This window comes from Phalacrocorax aristotelis, chromosome 4 (genome assembly GCF_949628215.1).
Source record: "Phalacrocorax aristotelis chromosome 4, bGulAri2.1, whole genome shotgun sequence".
NCBI lineage: Eukaryota > Metazoa > Chordata > Aves > Suliformes > Phalacrocoracidae > Phalacrocorax > Phalacrocorax aristotelis.
In genome coordinates, this window is record NC_134279.1 from 80,303,232 (window position 1) to 80,318,633 (window position 15,402).

The window sequence follows — 15,402 nt, forward strand, 5'->3', positions numbered from 1 at the left end:
TCAGTTATTCAGAAGCTGAGGAAAGCACACAGGGGAATGATAACATTTATATAAGGTTTGATGCTGGTTTTCACACAAACAGAGCATGAGTAGGAGACAATTCTGCTCAGGACTCATGTCCCGACTGCTCTTTAGCACCTAGAAAGCACCTGTGCGGTTCCATTACTCTGACCTGCGCTGAACCAATACTCCCTGGGCTCAGGCCTCAATGAACAGGCTTGAATTTGAGTTTATAAAAAAAAAGAAAAACCAACAACAACAAAAAAACTTTTTTCAAGGATGCAAGTCACCTGAAGACACTTCAGTGTGCGAGAGCAGATTAAAGCATCCAAGGATCCAGAAAGCTGGCTGTCTTAGCCATGCACTGAGTCCTCCCTAAGCCATGCAAGTAAAATTAAATCATAACACAGCAACAGTTTTTATCTTTTTTTTTTTAAGTGTTCCTGTTCTTGCTAGATATGAGATGCGACCTAGAAACAATATTTAGCAAGTCCAAAAGTCCAAAACATTTTGTCAGCTGAGTGAAAAAAGCTTGGATTTCACAGAAAGCATAGGCAGACCACCCAAGTACAAGTAACAGTTTTGCATACTGCTGAGGCCTCTGACTTCTTGCTGGGGCAAAGTGCTCCCAGCTAACGAGAATCTATTTATTCCTATTCTACCCCTACACAGCCTCATCCTCCTTCATTCATGGACTTCCTGACGATTTATTTTTCTTAGAAGTATTTCTGCGTAGCATCTAAGCACTGGAAATGTAGATTACAAAGATAATAGATATGTTTAAAATTAGACTAAGCAGCTGTAATTCTGAATTTGCATTTCTGACTTGATTATAGTAAGCACTCAAGACTATTTGTATAAGAACTAGAAATGAGTTCATATGCTGCAATAAAAAGATATGAATCTCTCTCACTTTGACCCCAATCCAAAAAAAAAAACCAAACCTTGGTAACAAATGGCAGTTGTTTCTTTCCAGCCAGTAACAAACGAGAGTTGTGTCTCTGCAATTCCGTGACTTCATTTTAGAGATTCACATGGGGATTCTAATTGCAAGAATTAAATTAACTGGATTTCCTGTATTTTACAAATGGAAGAACTATTCTCCTACTTCCGGATTTAATCTGCTGAATTATTTCAAACAGGACCGCTAATGCTGATGAGTGATAGCCTAATCTTAATCAACAACAGGAAAATGACATTTGTTGAAAGCCAAGCTTGGCTAGGTGCAAGCACTGCTGGCCATAAAAGATGGAGCTATTTTTTCATCATCACCCATAAACAAGCAGAAAATAGATACTTAAAACATGCATTCTTCCTACTCTGGATGTTTCTCACTTGAAATTTTAGTTGTTATCTATTTTATACCTTTTCTTGAAAGGCTGGAATGTCTTTTGGTATCTTTCGTTTTCTAAACGGTCAACTTTTGTAACCATTGGATAACCTTTTACGAAGAGTTTTGATAAACTGCCTATCAAAATCAAGCATAGATGATACAATTTATTTCACTGAAATATTCTGACACAATTTTAAAAAGTTATAATCAATCCTTTGCTATTTTGGCAGAAACTGAAATAACCATTTCCATCATATGATTTTTTACAGAGATGCAGGGGGAAAAAAAAGTAATTGGGTTCTATGTTCAAAGTGTCTCAATAAGTGTAGTGGCATATGTTAAAGCAACTGCAACTTTTGCTTCCAGTAATTTAAGCATGAGATCTAGTCATCAGAATAGGAAATACATATCATGGTTCTTTTATCTAACAAAATAATCAGATGTTGTAGACACAACAGCAGCCATAAATTTCACCTCCATGCATTAGCCCCACCTTGCTTACAGAGGCAATATTGCACCCAGTGGGAGACACGTGACGGTTCAGGTATGAACTCACGTGAAGAATTAACCATGGGGAACTTCTCACAGCTGATCATACTTCATACCAGAGAGACCATTCAATAAACGTTCAAGGAAGATATTTAATGACAGAGAACATCACACCTGTTCTCTGTTTATATTCATTCGTTTACTTAATTACCATTATTTATTTACAGAAACCTCTAAATTGACTCAAAACTTACAAAATTACTTTAAAGAGGATGTCTTACTAGACCAAGCAGAAAAAAGGAAAAACAAAACAAAAGTGGCTTTCCAGAGGCAGCAAAGGAGCAAAAATAAAACCTCATCAGATAAATATGCCTGCCTCAGAATATTTGAGCAAATTAAAACTGCAAATATTTTTATGCCACTTTTCAAGAGGTTTTATTAATGTTTGTTAACATGGTTCCTTTGGAAAGGGCCCAACTATTGCTAAGAACATTATGATACGGCAATAGAAATAAAACCAGCACTTACTAAAGTTTTGTAGTAGTATTTCTACTCCACAATCTAACCTGAAAGTTAAATCTTTAGGAAGAGGTCTTTTGGAGCATCTTTTGATGCTTGAAAAGATTTAGAGAACTGATAAAAGTAGTTTTCTCAGCTCTGCACAGGATGGACACCGTTTCTGCATTTAAAATATAAGGAATAAAATATTTCCAGTTGATCCATTTCTTGTAAGTAAAACTTAGAGAACTGAGAGATTGAACTTCCCTTGCTGCACTGAGTGGGCTTTAATGGAGAATTGCCATGAAGACAGATTCAACAGAATACAGAGGGTTAGCTTTTGTTAATAAATAATAAAGCATTAAAAATTAAAGTTGATTAGTTGTAGGAAAGGACAAACCGATTAATCCATTTACAAGAAGCCTTAAGTAACTTAAAAGCTTAAGTCCCATTTGCAGAAGTGACCTGGCCAACTGGGAGCCTACCCTGGCCAAAACCACTTCTACTTTCTGCTTATAAAAGTGTATTCAGAGTTTAATTTCCACTTGTCTTCAGATTGTCTTCTGTTCTAATATTCTTGTCTACTTTAAGCATAACGTAGCATATACTTGTTTTTAAAATACATAGCTTCAAAGAAAAGGAGAAGCGCACAGGAGAGAGAAATGTCACAATAATTATTATAAGACCAATGATAACAACAGATTCGAATAACTATAAAAAGAGCTTTAAAATACTCTAAATACAGAGATTCTTTTGTGTAACTGAAAAATCTACTCTTTTCCTTACCTCTCAAATTAAAATCCTGTGAGATGTTCTTACTGTTACAGGATTCAGCCTCACTTAACCAAATAATTCTCATTACTTAAGAAGCCTAAAAACTTGGGCAGTCTCTGCAACAGTGTCAAAAATGTTTCTCTACTGTTCTCAGTACTAGAATACTAATGCAGGGGTGATGTGACTGAAAAGGGTAGCCAGCCAAAAAATATACCCAACTTGCTGTCAGAAATGCTGATTCAGCAGAGTAAAAGTACTTCAAAGAAAGGTGTGCTTTGTCAACAGATCCAAAGAAAAACTATTGAAAAGCTTTCCTCCTGCTCCCCATAAAGTCAGAATGCTTTGTCTGATGACAGGATACGGAGTTTGAAATAAAATATGTGTATTGGTGGGTTGACAGGGGGTGGCAATATTCCTACTTGGGGAAATAACTGTCATTTTACTGGAAATTTTAAACTTCACACCTTGTTCCAACGCAAAATAAAACACTATTCCCGAAGACAAGGATTTTCCATGACATAAAAATCCTGATTGTCAACCAACTGTTGTGATGCTTACAAGTAGTTCATTTCCTAGAGCAGCTGATATTTTGTTATGTAAACATGAGTTCAACCTACCCTACTGTTTGAAAACTTTCAAGAATTCTTTTATACAACCAGTTTTTTGGAACCAGATATCTTAGTACCCTCTCAATGCCTCACGTATGATGTTGAGGAAACCATTTAGAAAGCTGAGATGTAGAGCTTTATTCCAGAAACCCAAGACAAAATTTATTTACATCCGAAGAATGCTGAGCCTGCCTGACTGAAAACTCAATACAATAGCGTTATCACTCCGAGATACAGTTAGATGTATTATGAATTCCCATAAGACAATAAGAAGCTGGAATACAAGAATATCTTGGTTATTAACCGCATCTTCTAATAGGCCAAAACCTGGTTTCCGTTCTTTGTTGTCATGTCTTCAACTTATTTGTTACAGCAGCCTTAAGCAGTTTTGTCTCTGTAGCTTCCAACAGTGCTCAAGGTACGCTAGACTTAGAAGTGGTTTGATCACAGTCAGGTTCACGGTGTTGCTGAACAGCTGGAGGACCTTACCCATCAATAACAGAGCTCCACAGAGGAACTGGAGTCTCATCCACTTTCGCTTCCTGCAGAAGCCTGCTGTATCGGAAGCTGTGCCTTGGGGAAGTTCTCGCTGGTTCACTGATACACAGTACTGCTTATCTAATTCCTCAAGAAAGTTTATCCTAAAAAAATACTATGTTTATAGAAAATAAACAAGTTTATTTTGGTCAAGAAGCAGCTCTTAACTAGCCTCTGAAATAGAACTTTCTTTTTGTCACTTTCATCTTCCCCTCCAATTCTGTTCTTTTTATGTCGTCTTCTTGCATCTTACCTCAAACCAGCTTTAGGGGTACAACTTCTACAGACCTGAGCCACAAAAACTCCAATCAAGTTATGATCTAAGTATGCTACTGCAACTACCATTAGGTTAATCTTGCTATTCTTTATTTCTGTGTGCCTGTCCTTCGTACTTCCAGCTACATATTCTATTTTTTATTTCTCTGTACTTGCCCTTCCTATTTCCAATGTCATTCGGTACTACATCTACACCCAAAGTATGTCCTATGCATTGTACTGCCTATGGGCAACGTATGGAGAAAAGAAATGAAGAGCTTAGCTTTCTTTAGCCAAGCCTTGAAACATGCTCTATTAAAAGCAGAAGCCTACTCTGCTCTGAAATGTAATAAATTGTACAGCTGTGTTGTTGTACACAGGAAAAAAACCCTCATACTCACATGTTCCAACAGCATGTAATACCTAGAAGGCATTGTCATAACTACTGCAATTTGGCAACAAAACAGATTTCAATAAATGCTGCTATTAGAAGTGTGAAGCCATACATAACAAGAAAAAAAATGTATTAAGGGATAAAAAATTACAGGCTTTTTGAATCAGTAAGTGTAAAAAATTGGTAGGTGAGGATGAAGACATTTCTTGGCAACAGGAGAAAAAGGGGTTACGGATTTGTAAGAACAAAAGAAATCTTAGCCCTCACACAGGTGTGCTGCTAAACAGGGACTCTGAGCCACACTAACAGTGCAAAAGGGCAGATACATTCAGTCAGTAACTCTGCACTTGTAACGAAGCGAGATGATTTGCTGGTACCTCGTGAGAATGATGAATTACTTCTTCAGTCCACTGCAAGTACAACATTAAAACAATATTACTTTGCCATAAATGTTTTTGATCAGCAGGACCAAAGATCACCACAGAAGAGGGTTCTCACAGAAGTGACCATGGACCATGTCTGTCCCACTGACATGAATTTTTAGCAATTCTGAAAACACCGGGAAAATTTCAGATGTCTGCATGAATGCTAATGTTACAACCGTACTCTAAAAAAGCTAGTGAGACAGTGTTTATAGCTATAGGAAAGTTAGAACGATGGCAGTCCTGAGCATAATAATATAAAAAAAATTATGAGATTCAACTGATGTACCAGAGCTATATAACAAATAGGAAGCAAAATTAATGAAAATAGATCCTCTTAAATGAATCTGGTTTTATTCTTTGCTAAAATTGATACTTCCCATTGGTAAAAATATCTGTATCATATATAAACTTCTGTGGCACTTGGTGCAGTATTCTACAACAGCTTGATGACAAAATAGCACCAATTAAACAGGTCAAGAACTGGTTAAGAAAAAAAAAAAAAAGAGCTTTCAAGAAGACCGTAACACAGACTAACACGGAGTTCCCCAAAGGTGGAGCCACTATCACAAAACACCTTTTTACAATTTTTTCTAAGTCTACATGATCAATTGTGACAAAATTTGCACGTTATAAATTGATAGAACACTACATCACTGAGATAAATTGGTTCCAAAAAGCAATCAGGAGTTTTTGGTATATTCAACCTATGCCAGAAACAAAACATTCTTTAAAAAAAGCTATGTGGAAAGTTATAAAGCTACAATCAGGAAACACATGCTGGTCCTACAGAATGATGAACTCTTGTGGAAAGAAACAGTCCTGCAAAGGCTGTGCCACAGAGAGCGTACCCAGACCACAACGCAGTGCTGCAGACGAAGGGTTAATACGTAAATGCAATGGCTAAACAGAAGGGTAACGCTAGAGAGGTAATATTTAAACTCACAAAACACTCCTGAGAGAAGGCATTGGCAATGTTGTTTCCAGCTCATGTTTTCGTAAAAATGCTGAAAAAGTGGATTTGGAAAAAAAAAAGCCACAGAAAGCGAGCTGTGAGGAAAATGCATGCAGTGACGAATTTAAAGTATTTTAGCCCACTTTTTTTCTTTTTTTTTTTTCAAATAGAAAAGAGAGGGATTACTAGGTTACAGCAGATAAATACCTCCATGGTAAGAAAATACTTTGAGTTCTTTAGCACAGTGGAGAAAGGCACATCAGTAACCAGTGACTGGAAGCTGAAGCCAAATAACTTAATAAACAGCAGATTCTCCACCTCTTGCTGTCTTCCTGATCAAAATTCCAATTTTTCTGGAAAATGCGTTTCAGCCAAATGCAAGTTATTGCACTCAAAAGTAACTGGCTAAAGTCCAACTGACTATAATTGTGAAGGGGTCAGAGCAGAATATCTAATTGCTTCTTTTGGCTTTGCAGTCTCAGTCTACAAGCACTCTTGGTTTGCAGTGCTTCAGAGGCATTTCAGTAGTACCGCACGTGCTCACCATTAATATTAAAAATAAAAAGCTTTCAGAAATCTGCATAAATTAGGGTTGCATTTCCACGTAGGGGCTGAAGCGACACTGGAGCTTTTCCTGGTGAGGCTTTTGTCATCAGCAGAGCCCATTAATGGAATTACAGCTATCCTGTACACAGCTGAGGTGGCATTTCTGTAAACAACCATTTACACAATCGAGTGCAAAAGTTCATCCTTCAGGTCAGTACTTTTCCTCCTCTAGAAAGAATTCCCTTTGACCTGGAGTATAAAAAGCCTGATACAATACATAATATCAATCACAGACACTATAGGTAAAAAAGAAACCAGCAGCATTGTAATAGCCACAAAGCCAGTAAGATCTGTTGTTTGCATCATCATTTAAGACTACTCCTGCTTATGCTACTTATCTACCTCGTACTCCAAAACCCACAGCATTGACTGCAATCCCGACAAGTTAACAGAATCAACATCTCTCAGGGAATACATGCCAAGATAGTGTATAACATCCATGTTTTAATGTTATTCAGGCTGATGGAGTTTTGCTGTCGTATCGGTTACTGTGGTATCTATGGATTTATAAAATAGTAAGGGTTTTGAAACATATGTATCCTGATGAAGTATAAACAAACTTCTAATTCAGCAAACAGAAGCTCAGAAAGGCTGAAATCATCTGAAGCATGCTAGCAATCAACGTTCTGCCACTCTGCAACTGATGAAGAGAGAAATACAACCACCAACTGATCACTTCAACTGACAGAGCATCACCTCAAAAATAAAACAGGCAGCGCGCACGGCCGGCGAGATGCGAGGGAGTACATTCACTCCTCCAATCTACGGAGGGGCAGGTGCACGCTACCTACTCCTCACGTTACACCCCACCGTGAACATGTAGAAGTTACTTTCCCGAACCCTGGGCGTGCTGACGCTCCCCTAAGCACACGCATCCACAACGCCAACCCCCAAACGGGCAAGGCAGCCAGGGAAGTCTCGCAGCAGCCACGCCGCTCCCCACCGCCACCACCATGCCCAAGCAAAACTTCTTCCACTCCAGAAGCCACGCAAGGAGACGCTTTGGCCGTCGCCTTTCAGCCGCCATCCACGCAGCTTTTCGCCATCCCCAGCACGCTCCGCGTAAAGACAAAGCCGCATTTTAAACTTTCACTCTTTGCCACCGGAGCAAATCCTTTGACGGGAGCTGGCACCTTTCGGGCTGGATTCCGGGTGGGATACGAAGCTGGTGGATTGGAAGGTCTCAGACCCTGGAAGAGGCCTAGAGGGATGGGATGGAGGAAGGTGCTTTCTGCTGTCGCCCCCTCCCCACCGCACAGCACCGCTGCCCGCGCCCCTTCCCCGCCGGCTCCCGGCTGAGGCAATCAGAGCAGCAGCGACTGTAAATTACAGAGACGCACAGTGGATGGATAAAAGGGAGGAAGAAACCTCTGATGCCTGAAGGAAGGAGAATAATTTCTAAAAATTTGAAAAAAAAATGCTTAAAATAATAGAGAGCTAGGTTTCACCTGTAAGTGATGCCAGGTAAATGGATGAATAAGTGAAACAGCACACCCTTGACCCTTTCTGTTCTTCCCTAAATATAAGCCCCCTCTTCCCATAATACACACACCACAAAATGACCATTAATTCAAATCCATTCTTTAAAGGAGAGGGGATTATCTCTGTCTGTGACCGACTCTGTCTCTTTCTCTCTCCCTCTTTCACTGGGCGAGAATTAAAATTACGTTTAAGAAAGGAAAAGGGGGGAAAAAAAAAAGCATGATTATTATTTCTGGTGGGTGCAAAATGTGGGCACGGGGAGAAGAAGTCTGGGGGATGGGGAGGAGTGGAGAAAGGTGGCTGAGGAGAGAAGAAAGGAAAGGAGGACCAGGAAGCGCAAGGAAGGATGAGGGGAAGGAGAGATAAGGGGGGAGGAGGATAAGGAAAGAGGATGAAAGGAAGGAGCTCGGGGAAGGGGGAAGGATGAAAGGGAGGAAGGGATGAAGGGAAGAAAGGAGGATGCTTTGCCCTGGCCTCACCTCAGCTCGGTGGGTGGGGGTGGGAGAATCTGCCGCCGCCGCCGTCGTCGCCTCCTCCGCCTCCTCCTCCTCCTCCTCCCCAGCAGCGACGGTTACAGCCGGGCTGGGTGCGCGGCGCGGCTCCCTCACACAGCGCCCGGCCCCGGCCCCCGCCTCCCGCCCTCGCCACCCGCCTCCCGCTGCCGGCCCGAGCCGCGCTCGCTCGGCTCTGAGGGGAGCCGGGAGCTGCCGCCGCGGCCGCCAGCCTCCCCGCGGCAGCCACTAGGGGAGGAGGCAGCGCGCCTGCGCCGCCGCCGCCGCCGGGCGCGGGGAGCTGCCCGCCGAGGGGCTGACGGGGCGGGGGGAGGCCTTGCCGCCGCTGCCGGTCCCGGCTAAGCTGGTCCCCAGGCCGGCCACGGGCCGCCTCAGTGCGCAGTTGCTGTGAGTATGGAAACGGCGTTACCAAGCGGCGCGGTGGGGAAGGGGCGGCGCGGCGGAGGAGGCATGGGGCTGGGGGTGTGAGGGGAGGGGAGCGGGGCTTGCGGGAGGCGCCCGGGGGGCCGGGAGGGAGAGGGCGGCGGCTGCTGCGGGGGCCGGGAGAGGGCTCGGAGGGAGGCCCAGGGTGGCGGGGGGCGGCCGCCGCAGGTGGGGAGCTGAGGTGAGGTGAGGGCTCCCAGGCTGGCCAGGCGCTGCGGGGCCCGGCGGCCTGGAAAGCGGCGGCGGGAGGGGATGGCGCGTCCCGGCAGCGCGGCGGGGCGAGGCGCGGGTCGGTGGCCGCGCTGTGCCCGCCGTGTGCCGGTGGTAAGGCGGGGGAGGCCGAGGGGCAGCTGCGGAAAGGCTGCGCCTGGCAGTGGGGGCTTCGCAAGCGCAGCCCGGGCGCCGGGGGACAGCGCCGGTACCTGTGACAGGAGGGCTCGGCGAACAAAGAGCTGGGAGGGGGTTTATGTGGATTTATAATAATCTCTTGTACTCCTTCAGATACTGCGCAGGGGGAAGATAATCCCTTTATGAGGGTACCGTCAGGACCGGTTGCAAGAACTTCGGTTCTCCTGTCCTCTTAAAAAAACTTTGCTTATGGCTTTCTGTTACTTGGGTGTTGTACAGCCCTCCATTCGCTGCACCAAATGTCAGGTTTTGTCCCTCTCTGCAAAGCCTTGCACTTTTTTTTCCACTGTTCCTTAGCTTGTATTGCTAATCTTACCAAGCTTAAGGTTTGGGGGTTTTTTTCACTACACTGCAGCACCTTCTGCGCTTCCTTTTGGAAGGAACATGCTGCCACCATCCTGCTCCAAAACCGCTGAGCCTCAAGTCCCGTAAGCCGCGGTGGCAGAGGATCCCTGTGGAGTAAGTGTCGCTGAGGGGACTTCGCTGTTCTGAGGCAGTGTGAATCCCACTGACGTGCTGTTGTTCCACGCGTCCTTTGCACTTCTTGTGGCATCCATCTGCTTCCCCAGCTTCTGCGTAAACTCACAGGCAGCAAGGAGGGGAGGGGGATGAGTCCTTCCATGCTTTTACCTTTTCTGGCCAGTTTAGGCTTGGAGGGAACTGGCCAAAACAGTTTCCCGGCTCAGCTTGTAAGGGAATGATGCTAGCAGTACAGGTATCCATTAGGCCTCAAGTAGAGGCAGTCGTTGCCAGTCGTTGTCTCCTCAGCCCAAGAAAAATATAGTCAGGATTTATATTCATTTTTACAATGAATAAATGAGGAAGGGAGCTGAATTGGAACCTTAATTCCCTTTATCAAGGCACAGCAACAGAGTCCAGGAGGAGTTTGAAGCAGAAGAAAAAAATTTCTTAGGCAAGAACTCATTTAAATATGAATTTAAATGTGATCAGATTCATCATGGCACACACTTGGCACGGCCATACAACAGATGTAAGTAGTCACAGTGTGTAGTATGCAGAAATACTTTGAATTATTTTAACCTCACAGTATCATTTAGGACGGAAACATAACCTATTCTGCAAGTGTAAGCAGAGATCATGCTGGCCTGCCCTTCATGATGATGTGTAAATTATTGCTGTGAGACAAACTAGGCATTTACTTTGTGTCTTTAATAGGCTTTCAGGTTGCATCAAACTGCTTTTTCTAGGTACTGGTATTGTCTTTCCCATCCTATTGAACGGAGCCAGATGGTGTTAGGAAGCCTTTACCTACAGACTTTGTTTCTTGCCTTCACTTCTGAACTCCATATCTTTTGGATTGCTAGTCCTTCCATGTAGGAGTGGTACCTTACTTTGTGGTAACTGGCTAGTCTATTCTGAATATCAATGGAAACAAGCAAGGTTTCCAAATAGAACGTAGTAAATTACCTCCTCCTCTATCACAGTGCATTACTTCACTAATTGAATGTCAGCTAAATGTTTCTCCAGGCATTTGACTAAAATGAGCATGAGCTATAGTATACATATAAGAACCACAAATAGTAAGTAATCATGATTATGAAAAATGGTATAACTTCTCTCTCCACCAGTAACCCAGCTGCAAATACATCTCTCGTAAATTTGACCCAAATGACTCAGCCAACTCTCTGGGCATGTTTCTGTTTAAAGCATGTCAATTTAAGAAACAAATCAGATTACTTGCCTAGTCCAGATTACCTTTGTCTAAGACAGAAGACATGGATTGCTGGACTGTTGCTAAGAGGTCTGCCAGAATGTGATAAAGAGATCTGAAAATCTGGAAGAGCTCTGTGAACTTATTCTTCTCATAGTCCTGAAAGAGGGCTCCGGCCACTGTTTAGACGTTTCTTTCTTCAATTTAGGTAATTAACATATTTTTGAAATTACCCATATTTTTAGTCACTGTTAACTGTCTCGAAGAAAACTGAGTTTGTTACCACTGTTTACTAAAAACTGAGATAAGCTGCTAAGCTGCCCTGTAAATGAATGTAGCTCCTACCAGCCAAGGGAGGCCAGCGACAGCTCTTAACAAACGCTTGCAACTGCCATGGGATCTCCCACTGCCAACTTTCTGCTACATATAGGGAAGAGACATCACCAAAGCGTCAGAAATATCCGGCGCTTTGATTAGCAAGACAGACAAAAAGACTATTCTGCTGAAGTGAAACATACACAGGTGCTTTTTGTAAATATATGTTGTTGTTGTTGTTTTAGTTCTGTGCCAACTGTGAAACTGTCACAATGTAGAACCCAAATATTAAGTATATACGTGGAAAATAGGAATGATTTGGAATAAGGACGACAGAAAAATTCAGACAGGGTATGCGTCATGTTTATCAGTGAGACTGGTCCTGGTTGGCCATTTAGTCTTTACCTTTCCTTTACTTGAGATTTTTATGCTGAGTTCTGCAATACATAGTTACTCAAAGGAGTAGCTAGTCAGATACAAGTTGGCTTTCACTTTAGCTCTTACCAGGGACAGCTGGTTGCAGAATTTCGGGAGAGAACATAAGTACGCCTAAGCAAGAGGTCCTGGGAGGGTTGGAGTTGCTGAAGTGGCATCCCACAGCTCAGGCCACCGTGTGCCATATGAACCCTCTGGCTGTGCCCAGTCACCTCACGTAGGTGCAGTAGTGTGTGTCTATATATAAAAGGCCATCAGGAAATGAGTGGGGTCATTACTGAAAGATGTTAATGCAAGATCTGTGGTGGTGGTGTGATCAACCAGAAGGCAGATGTACAGGAGAAACCGTGGTTTCTTGTGAGCTCTGTAGACGATTTGCAGTATTTATGTTGTGGAGACTGCGTGGCAGAAAGGGCATTTGGGTTCTGTAAGTGCAGCGCGCTCTGCTGCTTTTGAAGAACTCAAAGCTGTGTGACCCCTGGGATAAAAAGGTTAGGAAATCAAGGGGGTTTCAAGTTTCTCTGCTTAGGGAAATCTATGTTGGCATTTGTGGTTATATAGGCAGATTGTTGGTTACAAGGGTATTGCATAGCAAATCTCAGCGCATAGCAGTCCTGGTTTTCACATACTGACCTATGGTTTACTGGTGCCTGGACAGATAGGAACGTCACTTTCTAAATCACCTATTGAATATTTTTTTTTTTTTTTTTTTTTTTACTGTTAATGACAACATTAGAAAGCAGGTACCCTGCCATGATGTAGTGTACTGGAAATCATTTTCTTTTGCATGCCATTTAAATCTGTAGTAATCAAGCCATAGTCTGTTACCTATTATGACAAAACCTGTGACATGATATCCAGCAAACACAGGTTTTCTCCATAAAATTGCATGTTACTTGTGTTCTCTGACAAAGTTATTTTTGGATAGTGGGGTTAATAATCTAGAATTTTTATATTCTCCAGCACACAAAAAGACTTTACACTGAGGGTAGATCTAAAATTAATCTGACCATATTTACAAATATAACCACAACATTATATCTTAAAGAGGAAAAAAGCTGGAATTAGCATTAACATAACAATCAATTTATCTTATTTTTACCCACATTTGTCTTAATTACTGGGCATTTAGCTTTTGCTATAATAGATCTGTCATGTCATTTAGCTCTTTTTCTGTATTTTCTTCAATGTTCCTCACATCCAAATACTGTACAATATCAACTTCTTCAGTAAGACCTTATATTTGACATGTTTTCAGTCTTAAAATAGGTTAGTCCACCTCTTGAAATATTACAAAGTATGTTTGTATCTTTATACCTAGCTCTCGTGAAAATACCACAGCAGGAATTACCCCCCTTACCCCAGCATAAAGCCTCAGTATTGTGTCTGCATACACACAGAAAAAAACCGTCCACACCTTTTGCTCATCTTTTCTCTTGTAGAAGGTTCTTCTACATGAAGAGGGGTTATTGCTAAAACGGTCTCGATTGTCTGCTTCAAGAAAATGAACTTAAAATTTTGAGGTTTTATTTCCTCTGTTATGATCTCAATACCTCTTTGTGTCTAGATGGACTTCGTTTCTTCCACCACCTAATCCCGAACCCCTGTTCCTGTTTGGACAACATTTGAGCATTATTGTAAAAGAGAATTTCTGAGAACAGGAAAACGAAGAATAGCAGGGTTTTTAATTGAAAGACTCAGTTAACTAATATATGCTTAAGAGAAATTGAGGAGGATCTGTATCTCTTGGACAACTCAAGCAGATTTTGAAAGCTGGAGGTGGAACTAGGAATGCTTTAAGTTTCTTTTAGGCTCAGTTATCTTTAAAGACAAACCAAGTAATAGGTTGTTTCTTTAAGGTAGCTTGTTGCCTGTCTGTGCTGCAGGGAGATCAGCAGCAGCTCTGACAGATATTTCAGTGCCTTGTATTAATAAGACATTACCTTTTGGACTTGACTGTCTGAGTGCCCATAAATATACAGGGATTGACTAAAATCATTGGCCGTCCCTGAGCACATTTGGGTACCTTTTGGGTAGGTATTTTAGAGCCCTATATTTTGGTTTAGGTATGTCATTTTTTGCACATTTGCTTGAGCGCTGGGTCGCAAATATTTCTTGCTTCTCCTCTGCAATGAGACACTTCTGTGCTAGATATTGGCACGAGAACCACAGTAAGCAACAGGAAAGCCTTCACACCCTGCAGGTCATTTAAATTGGATATTGTATAAAGAGTCATATGCAAGGTGGGTTCTGACACTACGAGTCTCCTGCCTGCCATGCCCTCTGCCACCCCTTTTGACCGTGTTCTCTGGCTCAAAAGAATCTGCCAGTCAGAGCATCCAGAGACTTACCCTGACTTGGACCTCTGGAGTAACTAGAAGGCAAGTAGCAGGTGCAGGTTGTTCCGAAAAAAAACACAGGGGATATGTCTCTCCACTTTTTTCATGCTGGAGCGGATGGGGCAACTACCTTCCCTCCTTTCAGAAAGCTGACTCTAAAAGCTCAAAAGAAGTGCAGAAAAGACACCTGGTCTTTGCTGTTGTCAGACTAATGTTGACTAGATTAATGACCGCCATAGCAGACTATTACGAGGCCTTTTCCTACAATGATTACTTTTCAAAACCACAGGAAGAGATTTTAGATTTTGTTAAAAGTTTATTTTGAACGTCACTTGATGCCACCTGTTAACAGGGCGGGGAGGGGGGTGTTTGTGGAGGTCATCTTTCATCCTTTAATTGCAAGAAAGGCAATGTGCGGTAGCTTTATTGCACTTCCATATTTTGAAGGGGAGATGAAGAAAGAATGGTTTAGAAATCTTGCATATATTCAGAGAATGTGCTATAGACTTTGGAATATTCAGTTCAAACACCATAAAATCTCTCACATTTATTAAATGAATTGTGTTCTAACTGGACAGGGGTGACATCTAGGGAAAAGATTGAGACTCAGGAAAATGTGACTTCTCAGCCCTTCCTCAAACCTCCTTGAATAACTGACTTGACTTCTTTAAAGCTGCCTCAGTTTCTCTACGTCTAAGTTGCCTTAGTTATACATATGTCAGAAAAATTATTTTTTATATCTTCCCTTAAAGCTCTTCTGTCCTACAAAAACGTTGATCAAATAGGCAGCTCTTAAGCCGAGAGCGCTGCTTTTCATGTTGACCACCACCTTCTAGCTGTTTCCCATCTGTTGTTTGTAAACACTTCATGTCTTGTACTGCTGATGTTGTTAGCTCCTTGGAAAACAAGCTCTATTTTCTCATGTTTGCACACTGCATCAAAACA

The 15,402-nt window shown here is 42.2% G+C and overlaps 1 protein-coding gene across 2 annotated transcripts in view; it reads right to left on the minus strand.

Moving 5' to 3' along the window:
• Positions 1-8,929, minus strand: part of CTNNA2 (catenin alpha 2) — a 530,531-nt gene extending 521,602 nt beyond the window's left edge. Inside the window, exon 1 of one of the 2 annotated variants that reach the window (XM_075092184.1) lies at positions 8,833-8,929. The gene's annotated coding sequence lies outside the window, so the exon portion shown is untranslated. The remainder of the gene's footprint in view (positions 1-8,832) is intronic. The other variant, XM_075092185.1, reaches the window with a different exon arrangement.
• Between the last annotated feature and the right edge of the window lie 6,473 nt (positions 8,930-15,402).